The 9,988-nt window shown below is 46.3% G+C and overlaps 1 protein-coding gene across 4 annotated transcripts in view; it reads right to left on the bottom strand.

Annotated features, from left to right (window-relative positions):
* The window catches only part of Btbd9 (BTB domain containing 9), a 351,427-nt gene extending 342,593 nt beyond the window's left edge, over positions 1–8,834 (bottom strand). For 2 of the 4 annotated variants that reach the window (XM_021186361.2, XM_029471075.1), the window contains exon 1: positions 8,531–8,628. The gene's annotated coding sequence lies outside the window, so the exon portion shown is untranslated. Of the gene's footprint in view, positions 1–4,343; positions 4,367–8,530 lie in introns of those variants that run through there. The other 2 variants (XM_021186356.2, XM_021186357.2) reach the window with 2 other exon arrangements.
* Positions 8,835–9,988: the final 1,154 nt, after the last annotated feature.

A 9,988-nucleotide genomic window follows, 5' to 3' on the forward strand; every position in this document is an offset into this window, starting at 1 on the left:
TTCAAAATGCTATCGATGAGCTTGAAAAATTATAGTTCTTTCTCAAGAACATGTACCTGAATATAAAGAAAACCAAACACTTATGTAAAATATATTACTCAAAAACTAGCACTGCGGGGCAGCGTTGGCACATGCCTTTAATCCCAGCACCTGGAAGGCAGAGGCAGGTGGATTTCTGAGTTTGAGGCCAGCCTGGTCTACAGAGTGAGTTCCAGGATAGCCAGGGCTACACAGAGAAACCCTGTCTCAAAAAAAACAAAACAAACAAAAACAACAACAACAAAACTAGCACTTGCTCATAGGATAGTCAGCATGTGACCTTTGACTGTCAGTCTCCTTTCCTCTCTAACCTTAAATATATTATCAAATTATCTTCAAGTGTTTTCTAAGATTCTGACCTGTTCTAGCAATTTTTGCATAATCTGCAGAAGTGCCTGTATGTGTATATGCATTCATATGCTCGCATGTGCATGTGCGTGTGACCATCAGGATCATTCCCATGTTAGGACCCCATGTTGAAACCAGGAGTTGAAATTAACTAGAAAAAGAGTTGGAATTAAGAGTCCCAGCCTAGGGCTGAAGTGCAATGCCATCCCTCACCGGCTACAGACTACAGACAAATTGCTCCCCATCCTGGAACTCACCTGACTCATTAGTACAAATGGGATAGTTGTCAGGTTTTCAAGATCATTAGAGTTAAAGAACACACAGAAAGGGCCTCACACAACACTGCCACTCACTACATGGCTCCTCATTGTTAATGACCCTTATACTAGTCAGCTTTCTATCACTGACAAACGCCTGAGAAGTTGAAAGGAGGAAAGATTGGTTTAAGCTCACAGAAGTCTCCATCCACCAGCAGCTGGCCAGCTGCTTTTCTAACCTGTGCTGAAGTAGTGCATCACTGCAGAAGGCAGTGGCTAGGAAGCAGAGAGGCTAACCGGATCGGAACGGGATCCCAAATATCTCCTATAATGTCCCAATGGCCTAATTCCTTCTAGTAGTTCCAACTCCTAAAAGTGCTTCCATCTTCCAGGAATACCATTATCATTAACAGGACCTTGGACAACATTTAAGGGTACAACTCTAACTAGCCCTGTCCTTACATGGGTGCTACATCTTGGATTTGAAATATCCTCCCAAGGTCCACGCATTAAGGCTTGGTGCCTGGTCTGTGATTAGCAGGAGATAGGAGTGCTACCTTCAGGAGGTGGAGCCTAGTGGGAGGTTTATGTCATTGGGACCATGCCCTCAAAGGTGACTGTGGGACCTTTGGACTCTATAGCCATGCTGTGCTTCTCCAACACAAATATACATCACAGGCCTAAAAGTAATATGTTTGCCAATCATGGACATAAAGCTCCAAAACTATAAGCCAAAATAAACCTTTTCTCTCACTAAGTTTGATTGTCTCAAATACTTACTAGACTAAAGTAAAGCTGACTAACATACTAAGTAGACCTCCAAATCATGAACTACAAGGACAAAGAACACTGGAATATTTCTGTGTTTCATATTCAGATGCAAAAGGCAGCCCAGGTTAATATGACCAGATTTACAGCTTTTTTTTTTTTTAATTTTGACAGGGTCTCACATATCCCAAGTTGATTTCACATTCACTATGTAGCTGAAAATGACCATGAACTTCTGAGCCTCCTACCTTCACCTTTCAAGTGCTAGGACTACAGGTGTGGGCAGTCTGTGTGGCCATCATGCCCAGTTTATTTAGTATCTGAGATCAAACTCAGGGTTTGATCTCTAGGCAAGCATCAGACCCTACTATCAACAGATTCGATCTGAAATGTCCTGCAAAGGCCTCTACCAACTAAGTTACAACTCCAGTCCCAGACTTGTTATAATTCTGAAAGATTACAAAGGCTTATGAATTGAAATCAAAACTGCACACTTACCCACTCAACAAGCACAATTACCTAGCCTGCAATCAATATTTATACAGCCTTAACGTATTCCTGTGCAGCCTATTTTCTCTTTCTAATTGCGCTCTCTCCTCCACCAAATTACAAATTGGATTGCAAAGAAAAAAAGCTAAACATGTCTGTACTCTTCAATGGCCCTTGCATGCAAAAAGCTGATAAATTTAACTTCAAGTTCTCAATACACTCTTCTTATCAGTATAATCTGAACATTTAGACATCAGGCGTCCTCCCCATCTTGACAACATACATGTGCACACATTCATCCTGCCAACTTATAACCAGTCTTAGGTGCCCAGAACAAAGCTCAATGAACAATAATCCTGCCTAACACTTCTAATATCTTTTTTTTTTCTTTAAGACAGGGTCTTTCTGTAGCCCTGGCTGTTCTGGAACTATCTCCGTAGACCAGGCAGGCCTCAAACTCACAGAGATCTACCTGCCTCTGCCTCCCAACTGCTGGGATTAGAGTTCACCACTATTGCCCAGCAAACATTTAATATCTTGACAAAGAAAAGAAACAACTCCTTTCAACTTCCTACTAGAAAAAAAAAAAAACACTAATATCTATGTTATATGTTAGAAATCCTCGGTAGAGGTGACACAGAGGACCTAATGTCTATCCTCAAACAGCCCTGAGCCCATTACATCTAGGGCTTCTATGGTTAAACTTTCTGTTTCTATCCTGTGGCTTTGCGCACTTTACCAAACTTTCTGTAAACTCTCTAGAAACAAGAAGCATATTATTTGCTTCCCTAGAGCATGAACCCACACTGGAATCCTGACACACACTGTTCACACTGACTCTGTGTCTTTTCTCCGGTATTACACTGACTAAAACCAGCTTGGGGAGGAAAGGGTTATTTCGGTTTACAGCTCACAGGCCATCTCTGAGGGAAGTCAGGGCAGGAGCTCAAGCAGCCACGGAAGCAGAGGCCATGAGGGAACCTGCATACTGGCTTACTCCATAGCTTCTCTCAGTTTCTCATACTACCCAGAAGCCCCGCCCATGACAGCAACAAGCACAGTAGGCTGGGCCCTCTATGTGAATCATTAATCAAAGCAATGTCCAGACATGGCCACGGGCCAACCTGATGAAGGCAATTCCTTAATTACTTCCCAAGTGACTCCAGTTTGTGTCAAGTTCACACAAACACACACAAACAACCACCACAGCAGATTTTACAACCCAAACTGTCATTTTCTTTCTAAAATTAAAAAAAAAGGAATAAGGACCAAGTATGTAACAGAAAGCCAAATGCAAAAAAAATCTGCAGTTATTTTATGTGTGTCAGATTAGAAATAGTATCCTCATCTCAATGTAGGAGCACAGATGAAATCAGTGTGAAGGCCATGCACTCTCCCACAGTGACCAGCAGCTTAAAATACTTATCCATTCACTGTCACATACCCAGCTTTCAGTAGAGTCTGGAGAAGACAACACTAGATGCAAGTCTACGGAACTAAGCGGGTGATGAACCTACAGTATGAAAACTTCCATTCTTGACTCTCTCTGGACCCCTCCAAACACTTCACATCGTTGTTCCGGTCCATGCTCACTCCTCCTCTACACACACAGCTTTCCTCAGTTGTTTTCAATGTTGGTCCCAGCACAGGCTCACATGGACACTTGTTCAAGCTGCAAAACATGAAGCCCCATCTGCATGTACTGGATGGGAAACTTACAGGGAAAGGGCCTGGCTTTCTGTGCTTTACCAAGGCCTCCATGCTCTGCAGCTGCTTGCTCAAGTGTGGAAACCAGCTGGAAGGGACTGGAGACCTAATCCTCAGCGTGACTATGCTGAGATGGAGCGTTAGTGACATAATAAAAGCAGGAGGCCTCTGCTGCTACTGCAGGGCTGGGGCTCCCACACAAGGAGAAAGGGATAGACAGACGCCACCCCTTACCACAGGCCAGCATCTGACCTTGGACATCTCAACTTCTAGAACTCAGAGGAAACAAATTTCTGTTGTTTATTAACTCTTTAGTTTCTAGTATTTTTTCAGGGAAACAGAAAGCAGATTGAGAGCTGGGCTGAGTCAAACGATGATTCACTCACCTGCTTTCCCAAGTCCCACTTTGTCCTAACTCCCAGCCTCTGATTTTATGTAGTCAGACCATCTACTTCTATGTATGTCTATTGCTATTACTGTTCAACGCTTGTCTGCTATCACATTCTGCTATCACCAAGTACACAGTGCATTACTCCATCTTCACAAGAGTGCTTTAATTCCAACAAAAAGCCAAGGATAAAAGACTAATTTGAGACAAGGGCACTTGGCCAATAAATGGCACAGCAGTACCACAAGGACTTGTATCCTCTTACCTCCAAGGGTCCCGCAGTTAGTGATTTACACTAGACTGTTCCTGGTCTTCTCGCCAAATCTATAGAATTCCGACCTACTTACCTAGAAACCTGTCTACTGAAACTCCGCATATGCTCCATAAAACTGCCAGCACTCAGCCTCTGTGCACTGTAGCCCACTCTCCTCTATGTGCTAATCGCTGGCATCATAATCACTCACCTACTCAGGGTAGGTCATCATCTTTAACGTATCCCCCTTCCCTCTACATACTTACAGTTGTAAACTTTTAGCAACTACAATGTTTCTGGCCTCTATCCATCCCACTTTCCTCTCTGAGACACCAGCAAGTCCCTGTCTCCTGACTCTACAGCGACCTATGTGGGACTACTGGTTGCTTCCTGATGATGTGCTCAGCCTACTTTCCTTGGTTTTCCATTGCCAAGTAAATGAACAATGGATCTAGACATTTTAGAATGCAGTGGGCAAGATGTGGTGGCACCCCCTTTATTCCCAGTGCTCTAGGCAGAGGCAGTCAGTTCAAGGCCAGCCTGGTCTACATAGTGAGTCCCAGGACAACTAGGGCTATAGAGACCCTGTCTCAAAATAAAATAAATAAATAAATAAATAAATAGAAGAATAGAACGGAAGACCCCTAGATCCGGTCATAATTTGGCTCTCTAATATATCTATCCCATCTCTACTGCCACACATTAAGCTGGTAAGAAACAGCTCAGGACATTTCCAAAAGAACCATTCAATTTTAATGTTCAGCAAAGACTGTCTACCTAGAAAGTTGCCTTGCTCTTTACATACAGCAGAAACCTACTTAATCTGTGGGAATAAGGTCTATCCTCTTCTCTTCTAATCATTTGCCATCAATGTTTTTCAAGTGTGATCAATTCCTCTAGTAATTTATTAATTCTTAAAGTAATTAACTTATCAAAACATATGACAGCTGGTGGTTTCCCATCTCTGATGGACACTTACATGTCAAAGGTATTACAGCACCCATTCGTCTATGTCCTCCTGATGGAATGAGTATCTAGTCACAGCTAACACCTCATAAATATTTGCTGAGATGTTAAATAATGTAGCACTTGCCAAGTAACTCTACACATCTCAGCAATTCAACCTCTAGCTTGCAAACCATTCCACAGAATTTTGTCTTTTGGGGTGGGGGTAGAGACAAGGGTGAGACAGAATCTCACGTGGCCCTGGCTAGCTTCAATTTACTGCTGCAGAAAATGATGCTGAGTCTCTGAGCGTCTGGCTTTTCCCTTCCAAGAGCTGAGATTACAAGAATGTGTCACTACAAAGAGCTCAAGAATTTTCTAATAACGAAGAACGTTATAGATGAGTTAATATTCTCCAGCAGAGTCTAATTACTGTCAGATCCTTTTGTCAGTGTCTGTTTGTACCTTTCTTCAGATAGACTCCCTTTCTAGCTAACATATTTGTACCTTTGTCACAGGGTCGGAAGTTATTGTTTGGCGGGGCATTGTGAGAGATAATCATGATGGAAACTGTATCACTGAATATCGTCAGATGACGATGTTGGTTACAGCACTTCTGTCAATGTTCAAAACAGCAAGCCCATTAGGCAGATTTTAGTGGCTGAAGGCATGCAATACTGACAGCCCATGCACAGGAATGAAACATTTATTCCAATTACTAAATGAAATCAAAGGATACAGAAATTTTATCCTAGCTCAGCCAGATATTCTTTAAGTAAAAATAACATTTATTTTTAGGCAGGGCTTGATAGCTAACACCTGTAATTCCAGTACTCAAGAAGCAGAGTAAGGAGAATACTCTACAGAATAAATTCTAGGCCAACCAAGGATATATGTAAAACCCTATCTTGAGAATCAAATAGATTGGCCGGGCGTGGTGGCGCACGCCTTTAATCCCAGCACTTGGGAGGCAGAAACAGGCAGATTTCTGAGTTCCAGGACAGCCAGAAAAATCATGACATAGAGAAACCCTGTCTCAAAAAAAAACAAAAAGAAGAAGAAGCAGAAGGGAGAAGAGGAGGGGGAGGAAGAGGAGAAACATGTTTTAAAAGAGTAACACTTGTAACTTATTCTTATCTAAGATTTTATTTTGATCCCACCCTACAGACATACTCTGTTCCAGTTGATTTGCTGTTGCCGTGATAAAACCCTGATCAAAACCAACTTAGGAGAGGGGTTATTTTGATTACAGGCTAACTGTCCATCATCAAGAAAAGCAAAGGCAGGAACCTGGAGGCAGGAGCCAGATGCTGTTTCCTGGCTTGCCCATCTCCTACAACCCAGGACAGCCTGCCAAGGCCTAGCCAGATCTGCAGGGCGTGGGTGGGACCTCCTGTATCAATTGTCAATTAAGAAAATGCCCCCACACCACACACCCATCCTGTGCAGGCCAACCTGATGGAAGCACTTCCTTAGCAGACGGTCCTTCTCCCCAGTGATTCTAGTTTTTTGTCAAGTTGTCAAAAACTAACCAGGACGGAGTCTGTCTGTAACACTTTTACAGCCACCCTGTAAAGCCTCTCTCCCCACTATTTCTGTACAAGGAACCTTTCTCTGCTCCAGTCACACAAGCCTCCTCGAAATATCCTTCCGCCATCCAATGACCAAATTAGCACTAACTTTTCACCACAGGATTTATCTCTTTCCTAAGTCCAATTTTACTCTCCGTTTAAAGGCCAGCCCTGTATCTGACCTCCTCCTGTGTAAACTTCTCCTATACTATAGCCCCACCTAATACTACTACCTCACTTCCTTCTGGGATTCTTTGACATATACATGATTTCTTTTTCTGACTAGACAGCTCATTCTTAAAAGAAAACAGGCTGGTCAGGGACCTCACTTGTGACCCCACAACCCTCTCACTAAGGCACAACTCGGGAAAGAGGGAGGCAGTTGCATTAACTATGTGAAGGATAAAACTAAATGTTCCTCTTGTATTGATAAACCATGTCCACAGGGTATGAGGCCGCATCAACCGCATAGCTATCTACCAGGGAGTGGGCAGTTTTCTAGGAGGCACAAGCAAAAGGGAAAATTGGTAACTCAGTCACAAAAGCTCGTAATAGAACAGTGGCTCCTGAGTGGCTTTTCAAAGCAAGCTTTACTGATTCCAAGACGTGAGAACTTCAGAGACCATACCTTACAGAGACTCCGTTATAAAACTGAAAATCCTGATTTTAGATTCTGGGTGGAAACTCTAAAGTTATGTCCCTCAGTTTTTAGGCATGATCAAATGTCAGTGCTCCCTATCTTTGTCACTCTCACTTGGCACTGCCTTTAACCCATAACGGGAAAGAGTATTTCTTCCATTTGTCTCCATTATTCCTCCTTAATAAACCACCATATACAACGGACCCAACAGAATCCTGTATACTGGCTGATGGCCAGTTGCATCATTTAACACCAGTCTCACCATGCCAGCCCACGCGTGAAACACAATCTACATTTCCACCAGATAAATAACAGACCGCACTGCTTCTGGGAAGAACACACACAAAAGGCAGGGCTGCCCTACCCGCAAGACCCTTGCAATGGCCAAAGCACAGCGCGGTTCTGGGAAACAGATACAAGGGCAGATTTGAGTCTATGAGGAAGTAGCAATACAGAATGGATATGGTCCCTTGGCTTCAAAAATGTGGACCAACACAGGATGATATAATAATAATAATGGTCAGAGGAGCACGTGGGCATGCACGTGAGGCTGGAAGGTCCAGGCAACAGGTTAGCCAACCAGCATCTTCACTGACAAGTCGCCTTCCCCGGATCGTGGGTGTGCCCGACGCTCACGCAGGCACAGATTCTAACGATCTCCCTAACAACCCGCTCCTACTCCAGACCCGCCAGGGTAGAGCCGACGGATCTCTTCGCGGTTTACCCCAAAACTTTGCGAACCCCGAGGGTCCCCATTTCCGCGTTTGTCAGGTTTGCACAGTCGGCGTCTCAGTGTGGACGCGCGGCTGCTGAGAAACGCGGGCTTCTCCCGCTTCAAATTCCTCAGGGTAAAGGAAACCGGCAGCGTCGCACTGGAGTCCGGTCATTTATCTCTCGGCACCCCTCTCTCCAGTGCCCCCCTCTCAACCCCCACCCCCACCCCAGAGCTCCAGGCCCGGGAACTGACCCTCGTCAGCCCCCGTCCCCGCCCCCGGAACCAGCGGCCGAGGGGCGTGGAGCGGCCCGCGCGGGTCCGGCGGGGAGGGGGAGCGCGTCCCCGCGCCCCGGGCCCGCGCAGCAGGTGCGGCCAGGCCCCACCTCCCACGAGCGGTCCGGGCGACTCACCCCGACGATGTTCCTCAGCGACCTAGACGCCGCCACACAGGTCTCTTCCGCCAGCAGCGACCCCGCCTCGTGGCCACCGCCCCCTCGACCGCCGCCGTCGCCGCCTTCCTCGCCGCCGCCGTCGCGGCGCGCGCCCGCTTTCACGCACACCGCCGTGGCCGCGCACGCGCTCTGCGCGCTGGCGTCACTTAGCAACGGCTCAACCGTGGGCCGGTAGAACCCAGGACACCAGGGCCCCAGGTCGCCTCAGGCGGGGGTCTTGCGGCGTGTTTCCCCAGGTCGGAGCCACTGCCCCTCCACTACTGGGCCCTGAGGGTGTGGCCGCCCTGCCGACACCTGGCTCAGGGTGAGGCACGTCATCACACGTCACCGAATAGCGTCATCGGTCGCGTCACTGCGTAAGGGGACGAGCCGGAGCGCCGGTTGGAGAAAGCCTCGTCCTTCTGCACTTAGTCGCTTGCCTGATGGACAGTCAGCTACGTGCGAGAAGTTGGACGAGGAGAATGGGCCAAGTGAGGCATTACCAGCTTCAAGGTGCTACGAAGACCAGGCCTGAAATACCACGACTCAGTTTCTCCTTCTGTCAGTGGGAAGACGGTTACCTGACCTGCCTGCTCTAGAAAGGTGTCAATTTAGGACGAAATAATGCGTGCGAGGCTGCGGGCGAACTGATCTCATTCGAATTCCTTATTTCAAGACCCTGACAGAAAGCCCGGACATAAAGTCCTCAACACTCCAGGACTACCAAGTGTAACGTATAAAGCCCATTAGACTCCACCTTTCACATAAGAAGCAGGCACTGTGGACTATGAAGCCGTAGAAATTGGGTTGTAGGTCTTTCCTGGCCGAAACTGGAGAGTCGTCTCTCTTGAAAGTTACTTACCTGGGTGTGTGGGTTTGAAGATGGAAGACTTAATTCCGAGCAAAGACGACGTAAATGGGCAGTGAAAATGAACAGACACAGCAAGGGTTAGGGCTGGGCTAGTGAAGGATCAGAGCCACAACCTAGACTCTGGCGGTGGGGATGGAAACGCGGAGGCCAGCGCCGAGCGGGGGGATGAATACAGGTAGGCCAGGTTTCTAGCGTGGTTGCTGAGACAGGTGGGAGTAACATTTAGCAAGACGGAAAGAAAGCTGCCTTTGTGTGTCAGTTACTAAATGGTAGTGACATTCCTTACCGATGACGTGGTAGAACGATGGAATGTGGATATGTTAGTTGGGGAAACGTTCTCCGCTCTCATCTTCCATGTGGAACAATATCCATCAATTTAATACATCTACTTTCCGATACACGTGTCCCCAATCTACTTGTCCTTGGAGAATTGACTTCGGGATTGGTACATTTAAAAAAACAAAGGGAGGGGCTGGTGAGATGGCTCAGTGGGTAAGAGCACCCGACTGCTCTTCCGAAGGTCCAGAGTTCAAATCCCAGCAACCACATGGTGGCTCACAACCATC

This window comes from Mus caroli, chromosome 17 (genome assembly GCF_900094665.2).
Source record: "Mus caroli chromosome 17, CAROLI_EIJ_v1.1, whole genome shotgun sequence".
NCBI classification, from domain to species: Eukaryota; Metazoa; Chordata; class Mammalia; order Rodentia; family Muridae; genus Mus; species Mus caroli.